We start from the raw sequence: 25,888 nt of genomic DNA, 5'->3' as shown, positions 1-25,888 counted from the left end.
CAGGTTGTGAGGTTGGTGCAGCAAGGGTTAAGTCATCTTACCAGCCCTGCCTTGTTTTTTAAAAATATTTATTTTAGGGGGCTGGAGAGATGGCTCAGAGGTTAAGAGCACTGGCTGCTCTTCCAGAGGTCCTGAGTTCAATTCCCAGGAACCACATGGTGGCTCACAACCATCTGGTGCCCTCAGGCACACATATAGACAGAATACTATATACATAATAAACAATTCTTTTAAAAACATTTATTTTAATGTGTATGATTTGAGTGTCTTATCTGCACATATGTATGTGTACCAAATGCATGCCTGGTGTCCCCAGAGGCCAGAAGGGGGTGTCAGATCTCCTAGAACAGAAATTCAGATGGTTATGAGCTGCCATGTGGGCATTGGGAGCAAACCCTGGATCCTCTGCAAAAGCAGCCGTTGCTCTTATCTGCTGAGCCACCCCTGCAGTCCCACCCACCTGGCTTCTTCAGACTAGGTCTCTCTGGGGTCTGCTGGTCTCTGCCTCTCGACACTGGAGTTGTAAGCATTGTACCAGGCACCATGCCTAGCTTTTTACTTGGATACTGGGGTCAAACTAAGGTCCTTGCGCACAGCAATCGCTCCACCAAGTGGGCTGTCTCCCTAACCCATTTTCTGCTTTCTGGGGGCAAGGGATGCATTTCTGTCTGTTTCTTCACTTCCTACTGATTGAAGTCAGACTCCGATGCCCTCTCTGCTCTCCATCAACCCTCTGCTGACTCTGCAAACCAAGGGCAACTTCTTCCTCTTGTGAACGTGAGAGTATTGGGGTTGTTTCCTTAGCACTGGGACTCTGCCCATGGCATAGATGCTTTTCCCGCCACACTGTGATCAAGGTGCCAAGCACAGGGTTAGTGTTCAACGATGATTCACTGAAGTGATGCATGGACAGGTACAGGAACGAAAACACAGAACATTCTGTCACCCTTCGTCCTGTGCATCCATCCGTCTCACCCCTTCCACGGAGACGGCAGGTTCAGAAGGGTTCCACAACTGATAGCAGAAAAGAGAGAGACACATGCACAAAGGCAAGAGGCTGCCTCTGCCTAGAAAGGACAAGGCTAAGGGAGAATTATTACACTTGGCACAGGCTGCCTTGTAAGAACAACAACAACTAATATTTACTAAGCACTTGCTATGTGCTGACACCATGCAAAGTGATTTACACACACGATTTCATCAAAGCTCCCAGCAGCCTAGAAGGTTGGTGGCAACTGCGCCCCTATGTTAAAAATGAGACTAGGATCTGGAGAGGTAAACTAAGTTGTCCAAGGACACGGGAGAGGCAGCGCTAGAATTGGGAATCGGTCCCAGCTGATTCCAAGCCATGTCCTTAACCTGGAGTTAGGCTGTAATGAGACGTGACTGTCCTACAAAGTGTCATGGATCTGGCACTCAGGAGCCATGATTGGTTTATTCCCGGAAGTCCCCATTGTACCCAGATGTCTCCACTGTACCCAGAAGTCTCCACTGTATCCAGACATCTCCACTGTACCCGGATATCTCTACTGTACCCAGATGTCTCCACTGTACCCAGAAGTCTCCACTGTACCCAGAATTCTCCACTGTACCCAGAATTCTCCACTGTACCCTGTACCCAGAAGTCTCCACTGTATCCAGACATCTCCATTGTACCCAGACATCTCCACTGTATCCAGACATCTCCACTGTACCCGGATATCTCCACTGTACCCAGAAGTCTCCACTGTACCCAGAAGTCTCCACTGTACCCAGAATTCTCCACTGTATCCAGACATCTCCATTGTACCCAGACATCTCCACTGTACCCGGAAGTCTCCATTGTACCTAGAAGTCTCCACAGAATGTTTAGCATAAGAATGATCAAAAGCAGTCTTTCCCTCCTGGGAAGATAGAGAGTGTTAAGAGAATCTTTTTCTTTTGCTAGCCGCTTTGGTTTATCCCCCGCCAGTCGCCTGGGCTCTGCCGCGCCAGCCTGGTTCTAGATCCGCATCAGTCCCAAATAAACACACAGGAGGCTATATTCATTATGAAGCTGTTGGCCTTGCTTGTCTCTTACTGGCTAGCTCTGCTTTAAGTAATTACCCCATAATTGTTAATCTAAGTATGTCTCTTACCGGAGAAGTTTCCGGGCTCCTACCCGGCGTTACATGTTGACTCTCCTGTGTTTCTCCTACCCAGAATTCTCCTGGATTCCTAGCCCCACCTATCTAGATTCCTATTGGCCAGACAGTGCTTTATTAGCATAAGACTTCCCCAACAGAGAGCACTTCAGTTTCTCCACAAACCAGTGCTAACGCTGGTGGATATTCCAAGCACAGCAAACAAAAGACTCAGAAACAAGAAATGAGACAGATCGGCCAGAGACCGCAGAACCTGAGGAACAACGTGCTGGTGAATCTCCCAGTTTTCTTTTGTCTCTTGCCGATATCCTAGGCTCAAAACTAAAGAAACCAGAATGTGCAGAATAATACGTAACTGCTGCCCCTTCTTTCCTTTTCTCTCTGGTTAGAGGATTAGGAAATGGATAAGCTAAGGAGACACCTTTTGGACAATAATAGCTCCACTTAGCAAATACCCTAGGAAACACTGTAGCCCGCTCCTTGCCCAAGCCATCAAAGGAGGGGGAAGCAAGCCTGCACTTAGTCCTTAGGAAATGAGGCAGTCAGAGAAGGCAACTGGGAAGACTGGGTGCTCATCTCCCTGGGGTAACAAACACTCACTGAGGTATGTGGGTCCCAGCAGCAGTGAGAACCCCTCCTTCCCTCTCTGCCTTGGGGAGATACCAGGGGAGACTTGGCTAATGGCCCTGGTTGGAGGCCTAGTAGGGGCTTGAACTCCCAGTCTCACACAGCAGTCATTGGAGGGGCAGATGGGAACTCCATGCCTCCCCCTTTGCAGTTACAAGATGAGGATCCTAGTCCCTTAGCTGTGCAGCTGTGGTAGAGACACTCGGCTAAAAGGAAAAGTTTAAATAAGATTGAGGTCATCTAATACCCAAAATGCCCGAGTTTCAACTGAAAATCACTCTTCATACTAAGAACCAGGAAGATCTCAAACTGAATTTAAAGACAGTCAAAAAATGTCAACGGAGAAATGGGGAAAAATGTTAGGATTATCCAGCAGAGTTTAAAGCAGCTGAAACGGGCAGGAAAATGTTTCAGAGGTGCTGGGGGGCGTGACTCCGTGCAGAGCCTGGGCTGGATCACCTGCACTGGGAAAGTTAAAATGCTAGTATGCAGCTTAGCAGTGAAGCTGCTGCCTGGCTTGTGTGAGGCTCTGGGTTCAACCACCAACATCAGAAGGAAGGAGGGGGAGGGAAGGAAGGTAGGAAGCAGGGAGGAAAGGAAGAGAGAAGGAAGGAAGGAAGGACAGAAAGAAGGGAGGGAGGGAGGAAGGAAGGAAGGAAGGGAGGGAGGGAGGAAGGAAGGAAGGAAACTGTAGAGGCTAGAAGGACATGGCTTCTCTTCAACAGTAAGAAGAATATCCAGCAGAAATCTCTTTCAGCAATGTCGTAGTCACTGTTGTGCTGCTGTGAGGAGACACCATGGCGAGGCAGCGTACAGAGGACAGCATTAGTTGGGCCCTTGCTTACAGTTCAGAGGATGAGTCCATGACCAGCATGGAGGCCTGTGGCAGGCAGCAGCAAGAAAGGGGGGGGGCTGTCATGGGCTTTTGAGAGCTTAAAGCCCACCCCAATGGCACACCTCCTCCAAAAGGACCAAGCATTCAAGCATGCAAGCCTATGGGCGCCATTCAAATCACCCCAAGAAAGAAGAAGATAGATCCACTTTGGAACATTAATTCTTAGAAAACTGGCATACTGTTACTAGCATGCCTTTCTGTTTGTGGGGAGGGGTGAAAACTATGACCACACAACACATACAGCAAGTCTTCATGATAGCTTTACTCATACCACCAAACTTAGAAGTAATTAAGATAGTCTTTAACCGGTTAGTTAAATAAGCTGTGGTATGTGTAGATCGTGGAGTACTATGCAGCGCTAAAAAGAAATCAGCCATTGAAGCCATGGGAAGTATGGAGGTGGCGAAAATGCTTATTATGAAGTGGAAGAAATGAATACGGGGAGGCTGTGAACCATCAGCTTCCAGCCACATGGCGTTCTGGGAAAGGCAAAACTGGAAATAGAAAAGATGCCATTGGTCTCCTACAGTTATGGGGGGGTGGAGCACAAGGATTGTTTGGGTCATGAAAATAATTCTGTATGGAGCTATCATGGCAGATGTGTGCTAGTAGACATTTGCCTAAACCTGTAGCATGTACAGCATCAAGAATGAGCACTCCAGTAAATGACAGACTTTAGGTAGTAATGGTGTATCAATGCAGGTTCATCACTGAAAGGGAGGGGAGGGCAGGGAGGGAGGGGAGAGAGAGGTGGAGTGAATGAGGGTGCTATCAACATGAAGGAAAAGCAGATGACACTCTATCCTGAAAGAATGGCTAAAGGAAGTTCTTTAAGTGGAAAGAAAATGGTCAAAGACGGAAACTTGGGGGCTGGGAAGATGCCTCAGTTGTTAAAACGCCTGCCTTGCAAGTTTGAGGACCTGAGTTCAGATCCCCAGCCCTTGCCTATAAAGCTGGATACAGTGGCCGGTCCATGGTGGTGCACACCCAGTAATTGGGAGGCAGAAGCAGGTGGGTCTCTGTGTGTTTGAACTAGTTCTAGGACAGCCAAGGCTACACAAGGAACCCCTGTCTTGAAAAAAAAAACCAAACAAACAAAAAGACAGAAAAACAAAACAAACTAATAAAAAGTGTAGGGGTGCACAGTGGTGTGCACCTGTTATCCTAGATCCAGAGAAGTAGAGACAGGAGGATCCCCGGAAGACACTGGCCAATTAGTCTTGAACCAATGAGCTCTAGGTTCAACTAGAGATCCTGACCCAAAGATTAGAAAGCAATAGAGGAAGACACCTGACATTGACCTCTGACCTCCACAGGCACTTGCACACATGTGCATGTACACATGCACACACCACACACACAGAGGGCCATTGGAACAGTATGAAGAAAGACAGTGATATAGTGAGTGAGACTGTGAATAAGTACAAAAGATTTCTCTTTCCTCTTAGACGGTCCAAATTACTCTTAACTACTGAATCAAAAGTTGAGATCTCTGATTATGTAGAAGCAATGCTTGATAAGTATACTCTGAAGTAGCAGAATAACGGGATTTAAAGTGAGATGGGTTAGCTTGTGCTGATAATTTATGATGACCTATGGGCTCTGAGTATATGTATACACACACACACACATATATATACACACATACATATGTATATGAAGTGAGATACTTAAACAACTAAAAAGCTTATATCAAGTGATTGTGCTCAAGAAGACTACTGAAAAAATAAAAGTAAAACTCCAAAGAGTGTTCAAGTTACCCACAGAAAAAGAAACACACACAAGCAAAAAGTAAAATAGGGGCTGGAGCTATGGCTCAGCAGGTAAGAGCGCTTGCTGTATAAGCATGAGGACCTGAGTTCAAACCTCTGGTATCCACATTAAAAAGCCATGCATGGCCACACATACCTATCACCCAAGCATTCAGGGGCAGAGACAGGCAGATCCCGAGAGCTCCCTAGCCAGGTAGCCTAGCCAAAATGGTGAACTTTCAGTTCAGGGAGAGACTTTATCTCAAAAGTATGATGTGGAGAGCAACAGAGAAAGACATCTGACATTGGCCTCTGGCCTCTGTGTACACAAACATCTGCACATACCCCCACACAGGCATGCACACTCATGTGCATATACCTCACACACAAGCATGCACACACATGTGTATATACCCCCACACATGCATGCACACATGTGTATATACCCCCACACAAGCATGCACACACGTGTGCATATACACCCGCACAAGCATGCCCACACATGTGTATATATATCCCCACAAGCATGCACACACATGTGCATATGCCCCCACACAAGCATGTAAGCATGTGCACACACATTTATACACTCCACACACAAGCATACACACACCTGTGCATACACCACAAGCATGCACACACACATGAATAAATAATGGCAAATTTAGGCCCTCAGATATCAACAATTACCCTAAATATAAGTCACTTATATCTATAAAGACAATTTGGCACATGTAATTAAAAACCATGATTAAAAGCTGAACATGGTGGTGCATACCTTTATCCCAGTACTTGAGAGGTAGAGAGATCTCGGTGAGGTCAAGGGATACACAGTGAGACTGTGTCTCAAAAAAAAATCATGATTAAAAGTCCTGTCCCGTGGTTGGTGACATGGCTCATGGGTAGAACAGTTGTCTAATATGTACAAGGCCTGGATTCAATTCCTAGCACAAAGAAGTAAAATAAAATAACAACTAAAGCTTTGTGTGAGAAGCTCCCTTCAAATAGAACCACACCACAAGCCAGGTTGAAGGCAGAAGGATGGAAGAAGATATGTCCCATAAGTATCAATTGCAAAGGCAGGAACAGCTCCATCAGTATCAGGCAAAGCAGGCTTTCGAGCAAAGACAGTTATCAGAGACAGAGAGGATACTGTGAAATAGTGGGTGTCTGTCCAGCAGGAAGACCTAGGAGTCCCAAATGTCTATGGACTATGGATGGAGCTACAGAGCTACCGGCTGAAGCAGAGCCTGTCAGATCCGAAAGAGGCAGGAAAACACCAGTCACCAGCTCCCGTCTCAACACCAGAAAACCGGAATCGGAGCTAGGGATGCCTGCAGCCAACAGGACCGATCCTCGTTCTGGAGCACTCTACCCAGCAAGAGCTAAATCCACATTCTTCTGCTCCCTATGGGTAGGCTTGGCTGGTGGGTGGCGCTTTCTGGGGTGAGCTGACTCTACAAGTGAGTTGTAACACACATACCCATTCAGCCCAACCCCACATACAATTTTTTCCTTTAGGATGTACACCAAAGCAAAATGAACTTTTCTTTCCCCAATACTGAGGCTTGAACCCAGGATTTCACACATACTAGGCAAGTAGTCTACCACTGAGCTAAACCCTTTAGACATCTTTGAGACATCATCTCATTAAATTGTCTTTCCATGCCTGCAATGAACTTGTGATCCTCCTGCCTCGGCTATAGATAGCTGGGAACAGGCCCATACCCCAACTCCTAAGCAACTTTTAAATGAATTTAAAAACTTTTAGGCCGGGCATTGGTGGGGCACGCCTTTAATCCCAGCACTCAGGAGGCAGAGGCAGGCGGATCTCTGTGAGTTCAAGGCCAGCCTGGTCTACAGAGCGAGTTCCAGAACAGCCTCCAAACAATACAGAGAAACCCTGCCTTGAAAAACCAAAAACCAAAAACAAAAAACAAAAAAAAACAAAAAAACAAAAACACTTTTGGAGTGTGTTTCCCAACTACAAATGGAATTTTTAAATATTTATTCTTAGCTGTGTATGACGGTACATGTCTTTAACCCAAAACTAAGGAAGCCGAGGCAAGCATGTCTTTATGAGTTCAGAGCCAGCCTGGTCTACACAGCAAGTTCCAAGCTAGCCAGGGTGGCATAGTGAGACCCTGTCTCAAAACAAAAACAGCTTTAGAAACTGATATTAGAGCTGGGCAGTGGTGGCACACACCTCTAATCCCAGCCCTTGGAAGACGGAGCCAGGCGGATCTCAGTGAGTTCGAGGCCAGCCTGGTCTACAGAGTGAGTTTCAGGCCAGCTGGAACTGTTAAGCAGAGAAACCCTCTCTCGAAAAACCAAAAGGAAAAAAATGTAAAAACAAAGTGAAAGGTGACTGGCGAAGACACCTGATGTCATAGTATAGTCCCCGGATTTGTATGCTGAACGTATAGATGGACACATGCATGCATGTGCACACATACATGTGGACAGACACACATACATGTGGACAGACACATACACACATACATGTGTGGACAGACAGACAGACAGACAGACACATACACACACAGTTAACTGAATTAAATAAAAATAATAATACAACATATCAAAACTTGGGAGCCACAACTTCAACAGTGGTGGATAAGGAAGTTTATATCATTGAACTCACACATACTGGAGAGTAAGAAACTTTTAAATCACCAATCTGAGATCTTATTTCAAGAACTGTGGGTAGGTGGGGGGAGGGAGCAAAATAATTCCAAAGCAAGCAGAAGAAAGAAATAATAAAGCCAAGAACAGAAGAACGAATGAAATTGGAAACAAAGACAGTAGGGAAAATCAGTGACACAAAAAAAAATCAATAAAATTGACAATCCTTTCACAAAACTGATAAAAAAAAAAGTCACAAGCTGCCAGCATTAGGAATGAGACGGGATACCACTGCAGTCTCTACACACAGCAAATGGAAAAGACAAGCGTGTGCAAAAGCTGCACATAACGCTGGCAAGATGGCTCTGCAGGTGATGGTGTTGCCACCAAGCCTGGTGGCCTGAATTTGATCCCCTAAGACCCACAGAGTGGAAGGAGAGAACCGACTCCTGGAAATTGTCCTCTGACCGCCACGCACACACCTTGCGTGTTCGTTTGATGTGTGTGGTGTCTGCAGTGAAGGCCTGAGGGCTGGAAAGGCACTGAGAGATGGCCGTCAAGGAAGGCGGAGCTGGTCAGGACCAGCTCACCTGGCCATTCTGTCATCACTCCCCCTGCTCTGTTAATGCTCACAACAGCTCAAGGTAACTTGTCTGTCTCCCTCCATTCTTCAAGGCCAGGTTCCCTTTCTAGTTGGCCGTCACATTCCACAGATGTTTTATTTTAGCTTAAAATAAATGGCTAGTTCTCCTTACTTTTCAGATTTCTTTGTACATGTCTATACTGATGCCACCATCATCCCTCATCCACGGTGTACACCTACAATGCCTCAGCTAATATCTTCCGCTTAAGAAATAAAAATGACTGGGTGGTGGTGGTGCTGGCCTTTAATCCCAGCACTCAGGAGGCAGAGGCAGGTGGATCTCTGTGAGTTCAAGGCCAGCCTGGTCTACAGAGTGAGTTCCAGGATAGGCTCCAATGCTACAGAGAATCTCTGTCTAGAAAAACCAATATATGCATATACATATATATACAATACATATATACATATACATATATATATATATTTTATTGTAAAGACCTGCCCACCTCCATGCCCTGTCTCTCAGCTCTGACCTCTCCTATGGGGACTGGAAACCGGGGAGCCCTAAGGAAGCAATGTGATCCCCACTTACCTCCCGCCATCTCGCCAGTGTGTAATTGCAATTGGATACAAACTTTAAGCAATGCACTGTTGTGAAATCTCTGCAAACAGCCACGCTAATTTTCCACACATACTTTATTGGTTTCTATAACATTTAGTTAAATTATCTAAGAATAATATGTGCAGCTGGCATAAACAGGCTGAGTTAAAAACAAATGACTCTTGGTGAGCATGCAATTCAACCCGGGGTGGGGGGGACCCAGTGCACGGCACCCTGGCTGTGAGCATTTGATGAGGCATGAGTGCAAGCAGTGCGTTCTGCACAGGATGGATGGTGCCACTTAAGCCAGCGACCCAGGTAAGTACAGCTTGTTCTAAAAGTTGTCTTGATATCAGTAATAATGACTAAAACTTACTGAAGGCTGCTCTCTTCCAGGCACCATGCTCGGTGCGTCTATACCAGTCTTAATCAATAATTACCCCAAGAAGGTCTCTATGGCCCCGTTTTATAGATGAGGGAAGAGAGGCTCGGTGGAGTTTCACCCTTCCCATATCTCAGATTTCTGTCTGACCTAATTCTGCTTTTACACACGGCGTTGTTTGTTCCTGGCACTCAGCGAATCCGTGAACAAATGAATGCAGAGGGCAGGGGGAGATCGGGAAGTTGGGGGATATTTTCCTACGGTCGGGAAAGGGTCCCTGAAAGACCCACCGGCTGAGTGTGAGTGGTTTTCTGAGAGAGGTGTGCGTGTGTGTGTGGGGGTTAGATGTCCTTAGAGGCTGGGGAGTCCTGTAGCAGGTGCCGGAGGAGGCCCGCCCACACCTGGAGCTGGGCCTGGTCAGTCCATTCCCCAAGTTCATTGCAGTCAGTGCTAACAGTGAGCAGGAGCCTGCTTTAGTTCAATTCGGTCTGCTTTTATTTCCACAGAATGAGGCCGGAACTTTATTTTTGTTGCATTTATTTGTTTTATCGGGTGTGTGGTGGCCTGTTCCCTGTGCACATGTGGAGACTGGAGGACACGTAATCAGTTTTCGCGCTCCACCATACGGGTCCCCAGGGATTGAACTCAGGTCGTCAGGCTTGGCGGCAAACGCCTTTACCCACTGATTAGTTGCCAGCCCTGACTAGAAGTTTTTGTTTTCTGTCATAATTATAGGATAAAGGGGGAAACAGAGGTACATTTGCAATGTCTGTCCTCGATGGCCACGAAGTAACAGCCTAGCAGGAGACCAATGGGGCAGAGTGGATCGGAGTATAATAAATTTAGCCTGGTATCATGGCTGCACCAGGGAGCCCCCGTCACAAGCTTCGCTTTGAACTGTCCTTGCTGAGTGTCCGTCCTCTAGGCAGCTATAAACCGCCTCCCTCAGAGCTGCCGAGGCCCCGGCCCAAGACTCCCCGGAAGATGGCAGAGCGTGGCTCATCCTCTTGATGCGCAGCCCCTGCGTCCTCCCCACCAGGCTCACTGTACACTCTGGGTGACAGACCCCACAGAGGCTGAGTCCCTCCCAGCCTGTTTCTTCCTGCCCTGTGACGCCACGGTACCTGACTCCCGGCTGCGGGCCAAGCCTGGTTTCTGGGAGAGCTGGACTTTCGATGCTGACAGAGGTTTGGGTAAGTTCTGTCTCTGCCCTGGGCCCAGCGGTGGTACTGGCTCCTCTGTCTGCTCACCGCAGCATCCTCAGCACCTAAAGGGGTTTGCTATGCGAGAAAATGCTGCTTCCTGTTATCGGTCAACCGGTGACTGAACCTCTTCCGGTTTGGGAAGCCAGCTATTAGCCGTGGCATCTCACCCACCGTATGCGGATGGTTCTCCCCCCACATCGTGTGCGGCGCAGGCTGGCACTTCTCCAGGGACCTTGTGGACAAACATGTGCTGTCACCCTGTCACCCGTTTCCTTAGCACTCCCAGTGGGTGCCTCCTTCGTGGTTCCCGGAGATCTCTGGCTTCTTGTTCCCACATATTTCCCATCATAAGAATGTTCTTTGAGGACAGCCCACCTTCTTAGTAATATTCACGCTTATGCCCTTGGACTACTACTGCTATCAAACTTGGTCCAAGAAGCCCCCCTCCCTCGCCCCAGCAAATGGTCAGTGGTTAATGCAGAACTTATAGCTGGTCAAAAAGCTGAGAATAGGTGACCTTGCACCCTCAGCCCTAAATGGGACTTGGATATCAACACCCACTCAGGGCTCTGGGACATTGACTAAGAGGAGGCAGACAGAATATGTGAGAGGCCCATACATCTCCTGGACATAGCATGGTTGTCAATCCCATGAACTCAACAGCTGTGCTTATTTGCGTAAGACCTGAGCAAGATCAAGCCAGTCACCATTCCAGCGCAGACGGGCGAGGGGCGGATGAGGTTCCGTCCCAGCGCACGTGGGGGAGGGGCTGATGAGGTTCCGTCCCAGTGCACATCAGGGAGGGGCTGATGAGGTCCCATCCTCAGCTGTCCTCACTATTAGCAGTTGACGGGTCGGTTTTCTTTGGGGTGTAGCTGCGGGTAGGTCCCGCATCCACGCATGTTTGGGCAGCACTAACTGGACCCAATGAATTACAAGAGAAAAGGCGTGAAGCTGAGAGGAGATGTGTGGGAGGGGTCTGGGTGGAGTGTGGGGTGGGTAGTGATCAGGGTACACTGTACACATGTATGAAATTGTCAAAGAATAAGTATATTTTTGAAGACAGAGTTTCTGTCCCTCCAAGTCCTGCTGCTGTTTAGTCCCAAATAAGCATACTGAGGCTTATATTGGTTGTAAACTGTTTGGCCAATGACTCGGGCTTTTTATTGGCTAACTCTAATTAATTATTAAGCCCTTTCTAATAAACTGTATTGCCACGAGGCTGTGGCTTACCTTTAGTGCTCCGGGATGTTACATGGGATCTCCTCTCTCTATCCACTGCTCCTCTGCCATTCCTCTTCCCAGAATGCTCCTAGTCTGGGAACCCTTCCTACACTTCCTACCTGGCTACTGGCCAATCTTCGTTTATCCATCAACCAAGAAGAGAAACATATATTCACAGCATACAGAGGGACACCCCCATCATATTTTAAATTAAGATTTAAAATCCTTTCTGTACTTGTTCCATCTTCCTAAAGTATTTGACCACAGAGGCCTTTTCTCATGTAACGCCTGTTTAGAATCGGTCTTGGTCAGTCTGTCCAGGCTGCTGTAAGGCCACCCCCAAGCCTGTACTGTTTATAAACAATAGAAATTTATTGCTCACAGTTCTGGAAGATACAGTGTCCAGGTCAGGGTGCCTGCAGGTTCCCTGTCTGATGAGGACCTGCTGTGCTACAACAACAGTGCCTCGAGTCAGGCATGGTGGCGAGTCTGAACCCCAGCACTCAGGAGGAGAGGCAGGAAGGTGAGTTCAAGGCCAGCTGGAGCTACAGGAGACCCTGTCTCAAAAAATAAAATAGCAACAACAAAAGCAAAGATTTTGGCTTGGTACTGTGTTGTCATTGTTGGAAGGGCTGGCAACAGTTCCTCCTTTTGCCTGTTATAATTAGATTAGTGAAGGCAGAGCCCCATGATGCAATCACCACCAAGGGCCCAACTCCTGAACACAATTACACGAGGGACTGCTTCCACATAGGAATGGAAACATAAAATAATAGAGCTACAGTAAAATGAATTTTTGTTGCATATTCAATGTAATACATAGTCTATAATAGGAGATAAAGTAGTTTCTGTTCATATTCATTGAATTCTTTTTTCTTTTATGATTTTTTGAGACATTGTTTCTCTGTGTAGCCCTGGTTGTCCTGGAACTCACTCTGTATGTGAGTCAGGCTGGTCTTGAACTCAGAGATCTACCTTCCTCTGCCTCCCAAGTGTTGGGATTAAAGGCGTGTGTCACTATCTGACTATTTACCGGATTCTTCTTCCTCGTTTTCTTCTCCTCCTCTTCCTTCTTCTTTTTAAAAAATTTCTATCCATCCATACTCAGGCACACACACACACACACACACACACACTATATACATACGTGTGTGTGGTTGATGATGATGGTGGTGGCAGCTGTTCAAGGCTATGCTTACAACTGAAAATGTTTACTGGATTCTTAAAGCATATTCAGCAAATACCTGGGCAGCCCTTACTTTATACCATGCTTTCTGCCAGCTGTTGGGGGCCAGGAAGACACACATTAAACCATTGCAGCCACTCCTGTGGAGTCCAGAAGTAACAGTGTTCTTAATGCTGTAGAAGAGACACAGCCCGTGCCACCGGAGTGTGAAATACGGTAGAAACCTACTCCGGTGTGGCCATTCTCACAAAACTAATCTGCTACCCACAGAATGAGCAATTTAGCGTGCGGCATGGGGATGGAGAGTGGGGTGGGGCCGTAGCTACAGATGAAAGAGTAGTCCAGGGGCTCTGAAGAAAGAGCACAGGAGCCAATGAAGTTGGAACTATGAGGGCCGGGAATGAACAAAAGCCATATCATGCTGGCCTCCAAGGTCAAGTTAACATTTTGGGTTCTTTCCTAAGAGCAGAGGGAGTTGCTAATCTAACAGAAAATGCAGACTCAGTCAGCTGCCCAGTCACATGACTTGTGTGGCACTTTGTGTTCTATAAAATGTCTCCCCTGTTTCCCCTTATGCCTCTCCTGCAGCAGCCCCCTGGGTGACAAAGTCCTATTGATACAGATGGGTAAACTGAGGCTCAGAGACATAAATAAATAACTTGCCAAGGATGCACAGTAAGTGGTGAGGATGGTTGGGGAGAGGGGAGGGAAGAGAAACATTGAAACCTTTACATCCTGATCACACTTCTAAAGGCAGTCATGGGGAAGAGGTACTTGCCCTGGGTGGCTTAGGCATAGAGTTCAGGCCCTTGTTGGAAGTGAAGCCCTAGCAGAGGACTGTGCAGGACACTGATTCACCACTTTAACCAAAGGGCTGCAGAGTGTTCAAATCCCAGCCTGGCAAATCCTGACGAGCCAGGTGGCTCTAACCAAGTTGTTTAACCTCTTGGATGTCCTCAAGCGTTAGGTGTAAAATGGGCTGATCACACTAACTCATGGGGTAACAGTAACAGTTAAATGGAATACTGGATGTTAATGTATCTGACGCTTAGTAGGAACTCAACAAATATGAGCACATTTCCATTTTTAAGGAGAGAAAGCAGGCTTCCTCGTGTTTTGGCAGTGTGGGATACACTGAACGTAGGAGTTAAATGAGGCTCAAATCCCTTCATAACAGGGTTCATTGTCTGTGAAATGGGTTGCATCCCGAGCAGTGAGTGTGCGGTGGTGGTGAGGGGGGTGCGGGCTGGGGTTCTCGGTAAGGAGGCTCTGCTCACCCGGAAGCATTTACAGCGAGTGCAAGGGTGTGTCCTCCCAATGGACGTTATATAGCGGCCATGAGAGCTTCCAAGAGGACAAGAGCCCCAGGAGGCAGCATTTAAGGTCTCAGAGGTTTGTTAAACATCCATGCAACAGTTATGCCAGGGGCTCAGGATGCAGCTTTGTCAGTGAGCGCTCGCCGAGCACAGGTGAAATCCTGAGCTTGATTCTCAGCACTATAAACTGTGATGGTGCAGCAAACCTGTAATCCCAGCACTTGGGAGTTGGCACAGGAGGACCAGATGTCTAGGATCATTCTCAGAGAGTTCAAAGCCAGCTGAGATATGTAAGACCCTGGTTGTGGGGGGGGTTGGTTGTTAAAAAAATGTCACACCCTTGCACTTGGCTGTCTGAAGAACTCCCTTCACAGACTAGAAGGGAGGAGTGTCAGCTGTAAATGCTTCCAGGTGAGCAGGAGCCTCCTTCCCGAGAACCCCAGCTCGTACCCCCTTCAAGGCCCCTCCAGGGCATCGAAGAAGGAATAATAAAGAGTTGGGGAGTCCAGAGCACAGGGAGCATGTGTTAATCGCAGGTCTGAGTATCCTTGACCATGAGTGATCTTTCTAATCTAGGCTGGGGTGGACCTTCATGGGAGCCTTTACCCACACTGGGGCTTGAAGGCATCCTAAGAAACCAGCATAGAAAACTATAGGCTGTGAGTTTTCCTGGCTGCTTTTGCATATTTCTTTGACCCTAAAAATGGGCCTGCTAGTTACAAATGGGTGATGGGTTGAATGAGGGCCTCAGAGAAAAGCGGACTGTTGTATATTCAGGATTTCCTGGCTGTACCATAACCAACAGCCTGAAATACATGTTGCATGGTTACTGAGCAAACAGACACACACACACACACACACACCCCAAAAGTTTTATTAAGTGGTACCTTCATACATATGTGATGCACTCTTCCTATGTTTGATTTTCTATTTGATTCCCTTTCATTAAATTGATTTCATGACCGCTAATGGATTGCAACCTGTACTTTAGGAAACGTTGGTCTAATAGATGATTTGTCCTTGGAGGTGATTGAAGAAGGTGCTGTACTTGAATAATGAAACTGGGAAGAGTAATGCCCACGGCCTAGCTGCCTGACTGTGCACTTTACATGCTCACAGCAGACCCATGCAGTCTGATCTTCTGTCACCTCTGAACATTAAGGGCTTAGAATAATAAAAAAATAACAATGTGAAGAATAGCAACAACATTCCCTATTGAATCCAGGCAGTGCGGAGAATGGGGCTGGGTACTTGAGCGGATAAAAGTATGAGCAGCCCCTATAGGAGTTCATAATCTGGGGGAGAAATGGGTTGGGTGGAAGTCTGAGTGGGTGTCAGATAGCTAGGGTGACGTCTTGCCTTTGAAATAGAAACATTATGGAGTAGTAATTGTACATAGGACAGCTTTAAATATATCCAGTGTAACAGCTGGAGAATATACAACCCCATTCTAAAGCAGTACTAGGAGTCCCTATGTACAGGGATGGAATGAATCAAATCCACAGGGCTAAGGGGTGTAACTTATGGGGAGGTTCATGGGCTTGGGAGCCAACAATGTGTCACTCGAGCTAGAGTTTAATAGTGAGGAAGACAGAAGAGGGAGCCAGGCCTCTGCGTGTGAGGAAGCTAGAGCCGGGCTCCTTCCTGAGGCCATCAAGTATTATCAGCTCTGTGGAGGGGCCCGAAAGTCCTCCTCCATGAGGGACATGCAGCATTAGCGGCTTTCGTCTTTGGGACGTGGAGGTGGGAAAGAGTCATCCTTTCCCTGACCTTCCTGGGCCTATGTCACAGCACAGAGTGGGGCCAGAGTCTCACTACTCACAGGGGTGGGAATCTCAATTGGAGAGAATAAAACGTAAACACAGATGGCGAACCCTCATGGTTCAATACAACACTTCTCCATAGCCAGTACTATGCAAGTTTCCACAAGAAATGAACTCCTGTTAGAGATGAGTTTACAATAAAAAAATCACAAACTGCAGGCAGCCATGAACCACTGTGATAAAGGCTACGAACAACTTCCATGGGGGAAATTATATATGTTTATTATTATTGACACAATGGTTGTAGATATTTGTGTGATAGGATGTAGTGTGTTAATACATGTGTACATTTTATAATGATCTAATTGGGGTAACTAAAATATCTGTGGCCTCCAACACTTACTACTTCTTTTGGTGAAAATATTCAAAATTCTTCTAACTGATGTGTGTGGTATGTGTGTGTATGTGGTGTGTGTCTGTGGTATGTGTGTTTGTATGTGTGTGTGTGTGGTGTGTGTATGTCTGTGATATGTATGTGTGTGGTGTGTGTCTGTGGTATGTGTGTGTGTGGTGTATGTATGTATGTGTGTGTATGTGGTGTATATGTGGTGTGTGTCTGTGGTATGTGTGTGTGTGTGGTGTGTGTCTGTGGTATGTGTGTGTGTGTGGTGTGTGTGTGTGTGTGGTATGTGTGTGGTGTGTGTTTATGGTATGTGTGTGTGTTGCACTATTGTTAGCCAGATATGTAATCTAATTTCAACACCCATCCTTCCTCTATCTTAGGGGATGAATGCTATCCTATCCTATGGTGCAGATCATTCTTTATCCATTTATTTGGTGATGACCGTGTAGGTTGAGTCCACGTCTCCATTTTTGTGTACAGTTTTGCAATAAACATGGGAGTGCAGATATGTCATTGATATCTGAGCTTATTTTCTTTGGATATACATCTGACAGAGGGATCATATGATCTAATTAAACATATCGAGTGCCCCCCAGGAAAGAATAAATCTAAAAGGCGAGAATAAGATACTGAGACATGCATTGGTGGCGCACACCTTTAATCGCAGCACTCAGGAGGCAGAGGCAGGAAGATCTCTGAGTCCCATGACAGCCTGATCTACAGAGTGAGCTCCAGGACAATCAGGACTAAACAGAAAAACCCTGTCTCAAAAAATAAAATAAAATAATGCAGGAGAAGAGCTGAAAATAGCAAATTGGAATTCTAAAACAGAACAATGTTTAAGTAAAAACAACTGAGTAGAAGGGTTAAACATCTACTACTGAAGAGAAAGCTGGTGAATTAGAAGGTTTTATTGGAAAGTACCTAAAACACAATGTGAGAGTCAAAACCATTTACAAAAAAAGAAGTTGAAAGATGTGAGGGATAAAACAAAGCCTGACAGATATTAGAGAGTCCAAAAAGGACACACACACACACACACACACACACACACACACACACACACACACACACACACACACACACACCCCACACACACACTGAGAGAGAGAAAAAGAGAGAGAGAGAGAGAAGAGAAGAGAATGAAAATGGGATGGAGGAGAATTTTCCAGTATTGGATGCAGGGATGAAATCTTGGTAAAAAGAAGCACAATTGGATTTCTGAGCCAAAAACAAAAAAATTAAAAACAGGCTGATACCTAGATCCACTGTAGTCAGACTAGAGAACTCAGAAGACAACAGATTACGGGCTACCAGCAGAGTAACAATCAGCTACCAGCGGAGTAACAATCAGCTGGCCCAGGCCTCTTTCTCATCAGGAGCCACAGAAACCAGAAGATACAGTTACAGCTTCAAAACACTGAGGAAAGTAACAGTTAACTTGAACTCCCAACCCCAGACCATTCTCAAACAACAGAACGATAAAAATGACTGCCAAGCCTGTGATTCTAGCATTCTGGAGGCAGAGGTCAGTTTGGGCTACTTAATAGGAAGCCATCTCAAAAACAAACAAACAAACAAAAAACCCGAGGCTGCATTCCCTATGGTAAGATGTTATGCTCAGCCTTAATGCACAGGGAGGGGCTTGGTCCACACTTTGGGAAGAGTAGATGGGGGTGGACTTGGGGGGAAGGAGAGGGGAACAGGAGGAGGAGTGGGAGGGAGAACTGTTTGGAATGTAAAATAAAAACACAAAAACAAAAACACACACATACACAAGGTCTGGGAGCCAGGGTCAAAGTTCAATCCCCACCCACACTTGCTGCACCATGAACCCCACATACAGAAAAACAAAATGAAGATCATTTCAATTCCTAATGAAAGAGAGCTTCTGATTAACAGATCTTTTTAAGAGAACACATAGAGCTTACAAGAAGGCCCAACAGGTAGTGTTTGCTGCTCAAGCCTGATCAACCAAGTGCAACCCTCGACCATGCAAAGAGGAAAGAGAAAAATCAGCCCCACAAAACAGTCTTCTGTCCTCCACACATTCAGGTGTAGCAACTCACACCCCATTCATACACTGTAACACACAGAGCAGATACATTTTCAAATAAAATGCAACAAAATAATATTTAAAGCATGTACTTCATCAGGAAAGATATTGAACCCCAAAAGGAAATTTGGACTATTGGAAACAATAATAAGTAAACAACTTGGTAGCTATTATGGATAATAATGATGATTTTGAAAGAATATGAAAATATGATGCAATTAAAATCCTAATCAATGAACACACAAAGATGGGAAGGATTGGTTTGCCTACTAAGGCTTCCTGCTACTTAAGAGAACAGGGATCAATTGACGTTAGTTTTTATAAACTATGATGTTTTTAAACATTAAAGGTAGGATCGGAGGAGATGTTTAGTCATTAGAACACTTTGCAAGCTTGAGGATTTGAGTTCAATACCATAAATCATGGGGGAGGGCAAAAGACGCATGTGTGGTGGGTTCCAGAGCTGGGGAGGCAGAGTCAAGCGGCTCCCTGGTGCTCTATGGCTAGCAGCCTAGGGTACTAGGCGAGCTCTCAGCAATGAGAGACACAGGCTCAAAAAACAAGATTAAGGAATGATACAGGATGTTGACTCTAGCCTCCTAATGTACATGTGTGTATACATGTTTGTGCTCGCACACACAAAAGCTAAAAGTGTCTCATTTCTCTAAACAAGTCTAATTAATAAACCAGGAGACAAGAACAGTTTAACAAGAGAGTAAGGAAAGATTGATGCAGAAGAGGAAAGAACAAGAAAAACAGAAAACAAGATCAAATGGATAAAATAAGAAATGAGAATAAGATGATAGAAGCAAATCTAAGTGCATTAGTCACAAGAAAGGTAGGTGTGTAGAATGTGTCTATGAAAGGAGACTTACCAAGGTCTACTACATGGCATCAAGCCCACCAAAATCCTGCATTGATGGGGAGATGATCTCTAGGCTCCATCCTTTATAAGAAGCTGTTGGCAGCCGGGCGTTGGTGGCGCACGTCTTTAATCCCAGCACTCGGGAGGCAGAGACAGGCAGATCTCTGTGAGTTTGAGGCCAGCCTGTTTTACAGAGTTAGTTCCAGGACAGGCTCCAAAACAATACAAAGAAATCCTGTCTCAAAAAATAAAAAAGAAGAAGCTGTTGGCAGTTGGTAACTGTTGAGGTGGGAAACCCTTTCTTTTCTTTGGGTGTGACTACTGGTGGGTTCCCTAAGCTTCCATGGTTAGCCTCACACCCATATACATATGGGCTAACTGGATTGAGTGGGTTAAAAAAAAAAAGACATGAAGTTAGGAGGAAGAGGGGGAGCTGGAGAGCGAAATAGAGGGTTATGTGATCATATTTCATTACATATACATATTTGTAGTAAAATTTTTAATTAGGTAATAAAATAATAATCCAGGTCTCATCTGTTCAGCAAAGAGTTTCATAAAACATGAAATAAAAAAATAAAACAATAATGAAATTTTTTAAAAGTTAAGGGAAAAACATTAATTCATGGAAAGGGAGAAAATAAAGTTGTCAAGCAAGAAGTGTTATGAGGGAATAGTAGTGTACATCTGTAATCACTCCAGCACTCACGAGACAGATGCAGGAGGAGGACAAGTTCGAAGCCAGCCTAGACTGAGTAGCAAGAGTTTGCCTCAAAACAAACAACCCAAAGTGTTAGGTTACAAATTCTCAATGAAAGGGAGGCTAGGCTGGCGATGTTGATACCAGACAAGAACTGAAGAGAAAAGCACTAGCAGGAAGAAGTGGGGCATTGCTTATTGATATAGAGCGCTTCAATACGGAAGTGCACTGGTGAGGGATTTCGGAGGCGCAGCCACAGCCGGAAGTGCACTGATGAGGGACTGCACGGAGGCGTGGCCACAGCAGCTTGAGTCTAGCCAGCTCTTCAACAGCCATGGGCTGAAGGACGGCGCTCTGTCCTGACTGGATCTATGCTGGCCTGTCCTTGCCAAGGTAGAGGTGCCCAGCCTATCTTCAAGCACCAAGGAAACAAATATGCTACTTTCCTCATCTATCAATCATGTGTTTGGCTTAGATATGTGTTTGTTTTGAACTTTCCACGTGCAGACTTTGCATTGTCAGGGGCCAGGTGATGAAGCACTAGGTGGAGTTGCCCAGTGGTGAGCATCGGTAGCAAGGTGGACCAGAGAAGAGCCAACTCCTCTGTGAGCCTCAAAGGCATCCAGTACCTTTGACGGGTTCTGGAAGCTCACTTCTGGGAGTGGGAGAGACCTAAGGGGCCTGGGGCTCAAGGCCAGTGTGGAGAGCTTGGTAGGAATTCTCTAGCAGATCATGGACAAGTAGTCAAAATGTCAGGGAGCTAGATGGGGCTTCCTATTTCTGAAGACACATGAGAATCTTGTACTCCAACCTCTATCTGCCCAGACATCTACAGACACTCCTAACTCTACATTCTGGACATTTCTCCCTTTTTATATCATTTCCTTGCAAACTTACTGCACTGTGATAGGCCCATGGGACATGGTAATGTAGCCTAATTGCTCCTATCTTTCAACTCTGGCCTGGGGCCTCGCCCCTGCCCTTGATGTTGGTGCTGTTCTCAAGAGCTTTTAGCTGCCCACCCTTTGTGAACTTGTGAGCTTATTTCTGGGCTGTGCACTCTTGGAATGAATATCTGCCAGGCTTCTCCGGGAACTACTGTTCCCTCAACAGAGGGAGACTCTTTGGAACCCCATTTGGCCACAGCTGATTGAAGCAGAGTCCCCTACCTGGAGCAAAGTGAGTCAATTGGATTTCTGCATTAGGGATTTGGGGATTTGGATGGACAGGGCCTGAGCATTGGATGCTGACAGTCATACCAATGTCATCCTGAAAGAAAAGGACAAACAGGCTTTGGTTTCTCAGGATGGAGGGCTGCTTTTTCGTCCCAAACCTGGCTTCATAAGACAACTCATGGCTATGCTTGGTAAATGTCACTTTGTGCTGAAGCTCTGGTTACATTATATTCTTCAGAGCTTTGTTAACAAGGCTTAGTTAGAGAAGGGGACCCCCACCCCTTCAGTAGAAAGTGTCTTCTAGTGATTGCCCCAACTTCCAAGTCAGAAACACCAGTTCATTGTGACCCAAGGGCTCCAACATAGTGGCAGGTCATCCCTGTTCAGAGTGGGCAACTGAGTCTGTCTGTCATCCGCTGGGAGGGCTGTCTTGTCTCATCTCAGGAGCAGTGGCCAGAAGCTCCAACTCTAGCCTTTCCATGTCAAGTAGGCATCTTGGACTCCTACTAGACCAGAATTGGGCTGTGCAATATGTAATTAGCTCCAGGACACTAAATATATTAAGAATTAACAGAGGCTATAGAGAGATGGCCCAGTGGTTAAGAGCACTGGCTGCTTTTGCAGAAGGCCAGGGTTCAGTTCCCAGCATGCACGTGGTGGCTCACAACCATCTGTAACTCTAGTTCAGGGGATGTGGTTCCCTCTTCTGGCCTTTGTAGGCACTAGATATACGTGTAGTACAAACTTACATGCACATAAAATAAAAATAAATAAGTATTTTTATTAACTGAGGAATTATGTAAGAACTGTGGTGAGCTTCTGTGCTCTCTGGAGTTGCACCCAGAAGCAGTGAGGACACAGTGTTCCATGTGGACTCGGGGTGCATCCAATCCTGAATTTTACCTTTTCCCATGCATAGTGATTTTACCTGTTCCTTTGGCTGGCATTCTCAGTGACTGTCTACACATCCGGTCCTATAGGCTGGTTGTGTTCCACAACAGCAGAAGTCGTTGGGTTTATAGGATGAGGTCCCTTAGAGACCACAGGAACACTGGTCTTGGGGTGAAGTGTCCCTGAGGAGCCACAGACATGGCTAGGCTGCTAGTTGGTGGCATCCACTGGTGTGGTACCGCTACTATCTATAGTCATGTCTAGGCCTGAACGGCCCATTCTTACAAGGCTTCTTTCACAAAAATAGCCTCCCTTATTAAAAACAATCACTAGAAAAGAGGAACACCAACTAATAAAAGTAGAATCAATGTTAGAATTATAAAATTTATCATACTGGGACCCTTGGAATCCTAACTGATCGCTGGTAGATGCTAAAACTACTAGATAATGGTCTAGAGAGATAGTTCAGTGGTTAAGAACACTGACTGTTCTTCTAGAGGGCCTGGGTTCGAGCCCCGGAGCCAACATAGCAGCTCACAGTCATTTATAACTCCAGTTTCAGGAGATCTGATGTTCTCTGAGGGTACTATGCAATCACATGATACACAGACATACATGTAGGCAAACCAGCCATAAATAAAATAATAAAAAAATTTTAAAAACACAGTGGATGAAAGGAAATAGGACATTCACACAGTGTCAAAAATCTACCTAGAAAATGCATTACTACAAAGGAGGGAAAATTCCATCACGTTAGAGAAATCTAGATGATCTAGATGATGCCACATTAAAATGGTCAGAGCATTCTCACCAATAGCAGCAGAACTGACATCGTGGGCCCAACATGACAAGCTGAGAAGCGCCCATCACTGGTGATAATTTTCCTGCCCAAAATGCTTAGCTTGAATTTATTCAGGGGCAAGAGTCAGACAAATCCACACTGGGGGCATATACATGGACTTTCCAAAAGTGCCAAATTCATGAGAACCAGAAAGAGGGAAACAGGAAGGAAGGAAGGAAGGAAGGAAGGAAGGAAGGAAAAAGGAAGGTCCTGAGGAACTATTTCAGAATAAAGAGGCAAATGATTATATGCAATGTGGCATCTTGAAACAGGCTAAGGTAGCTATAAAGGATGTTCCTGGGACAATCAAAATTCTTTTAAATGCAAATTCTGTATTAGTTAAATGTGAAATTTTCTATAAGTGCGCTGGCTCTCTGGGAAAAGGCATTTACCACTCCAAACCCGATAACCTGAGTTCAATATCCAGAACTCATATGATCAAAGTAGAACTGGTTCCCACAAGTTGTCCTCTGACCTCTGCACGAATACTTGTGACATCTGTGCACACATGCACACACAGTAAATAAATGAGCACAATTTTTAATGCCCTAGAAGTGGTCATTGCACTGTGCAGTGATAGGAGAATGTCTTTGTTCTTACAAGATAAATGTTGAGGTATTTAGGGTGAAATGTCACCCCTTTGTTAGCAATTAGCACAGGAATGTCTCAGAGAAGAAAGAGCCCACAGTGAGTGTGGGAGTTACAAATTTGTGGATCGTGGCCGAGGATATGGTTGCTCATTAAGACAATGAACTATTCTGTAGGTTTTTAACGTTTCAAAATGAAAAGTTGGAGAAAATAAACAGCTTTAAAAGAAATCCAACAACCTGTAATGAAATAATGGCTCTAGTCAATGATGGTACATAATTATTCAAATCGTTAGGTGAGAAGCTGGAGGAACAAACTGAGGGAGCCCGGTAATGGCTAGAACAGGCGGGTGGCAAGCAGACCCACTGATCAATACTAATATTATAAAGAGAAAGACACCAGGAAGCTACAGTTCTGATGGGGAGCCCCAGGAAGTTCACACCACCTATAAAACATTCTTGCCAAAAAAACCAAACCCAAATGCAAGCAACTCTAGAATCCCCCCACTTAAAGGGGCAGAGAGACATGCTGCATGGTACCACACGGATGCAACTGGCAGATTCCGCATGAAGGAAATCCCATTGGACAAATGATGTACAGTTTCCTCAGTGAACTGTGAGAAGGAAGAAAGAAGCTAGGCCTGGTGACCCAAGCCGTCCTCCCAACTCACTATTCAAGAGGTGGCGGCACAGTGCCCTCATGAGCCCTGTAATTTAAGGCCAGTCTGGGAAATATAATGAGACCCTCTCTCAAGAAAGAAGAGGAGGAAGAGGGGGAGGAGGAAGTAATCTTTTGGAAAAGGAAACATACGGGCCACATGAGTCCCAAGGTTGGACCTTGGTTAAAACCCAACTTAGGAAGGCTGGAGCAATGGCTCAGCAGTTAAGGGCACTGGCTGCTCTTCTTGAGGACCTGGATTTGAACTCCAGCACCCATCTGGCTACTGACAACCATCAGTAACTCAAGTCTCAGGGGATCCAACGCCCTCTCTTGGCCTCCAAGCTCACTGCATGATTGTGGCACACAGACATACTTGCAAGCAAAACACTCGTACACAAAAAACAATAAAAATAATTAAAAAAATTAAAAACCAGACAAGGAAACTTGAACACTGGGCAGTGATTTGACAAGAGTAAGAAATTACAGCTGGTTTCCACTGGGTGGAATGAAAGTATGCTGTGGTTAGGTTGTGGGTCTTCACTTTTAGGAATACATACTTCTGAAATATTCATGGATGAACTGATTTAATCTCTATAGTTTGTTTCTAAATGATTCTGGGAGAGGGAAAGAGGGAATAAAGAATGTAATATTGGACATGTGTTAATAACTGTTGAAGTTAGATAACAAATCTGTGGAGATTTAAATATATATACATATATATACACATATACACATATGTACATATATTTGAAAATCCCCAGAATAAATTTGCTTTTATTTTATTTTATGTGTTCTTAACTGCTAAGCCATCTCTCCATCCCCAAGTTATTTTTCTTTTTTAAATAAATAAATAAATCCAAGCCAAACAGTTTTCCCAAACTGTTTACCACAAATAAACTCTTCATTGTTGGAAAAAATGGATGTTCTCCCCACCCTAAGTAGGCACACATGAAGTTAGGCAGAGCCCCAAAGGGTGGGCTAAAACTCGGGTTACCATGAAGGATCACACTCCTCTTCAGACAACCTTGCTCCCCTGGGAGAACCCCATCTGATATTCTTTAAGCCGGGAGGCTATGTCTTGCCTGAGTAGTCTTTGCCTCAATTTGGGTCAAGAAATGAAGCTTTCGAAGGCCACTGCGTTGGAGCCAAGACTGAAGGAGCTGTCTTTGAGGCTTTGTTCAAAACTGGGGTGCAAGGTGAAGGACGGTGCGGAGGGATGGGCCCATCACTGAGGTGGGGGTTCGCTCTTGAGAGCTAAAGGGTTGTGAGAGCAGACTCCGGGTCTAGTGCCCCCTTCCTGGTGCTCCAGGGGCCACATCATGGAAAGAACGGCCCTGGCCCATCTCCTCCACTGGGATCCTCACACAGCCCGCGCCCATCTTCCTCCCGCCCCCGCTCGTTCCTCCTCCCTCTCGGTCTTCACCTCACTCT

The sequence above is a fragment of the Mesocricetus auratus genome, unplaced genomic scaffold, assembly GCF_017639785.1.
Source record: "Mesocricetus auratus isolate SY011 unplaced genomic scaffold, BCM_Maur_2.0 Super-Scaffold_4256, whole genome shotgun sequence".
Lineage (NCBI taxonomy): Eukaryota > Metazoa > Chordata > Mammalia > Rodentia > Cricetidae > Mesocricetus > Mesocricetus auratus.
This window is presented reverse-complemented; position numbering follows the sequence as displayed.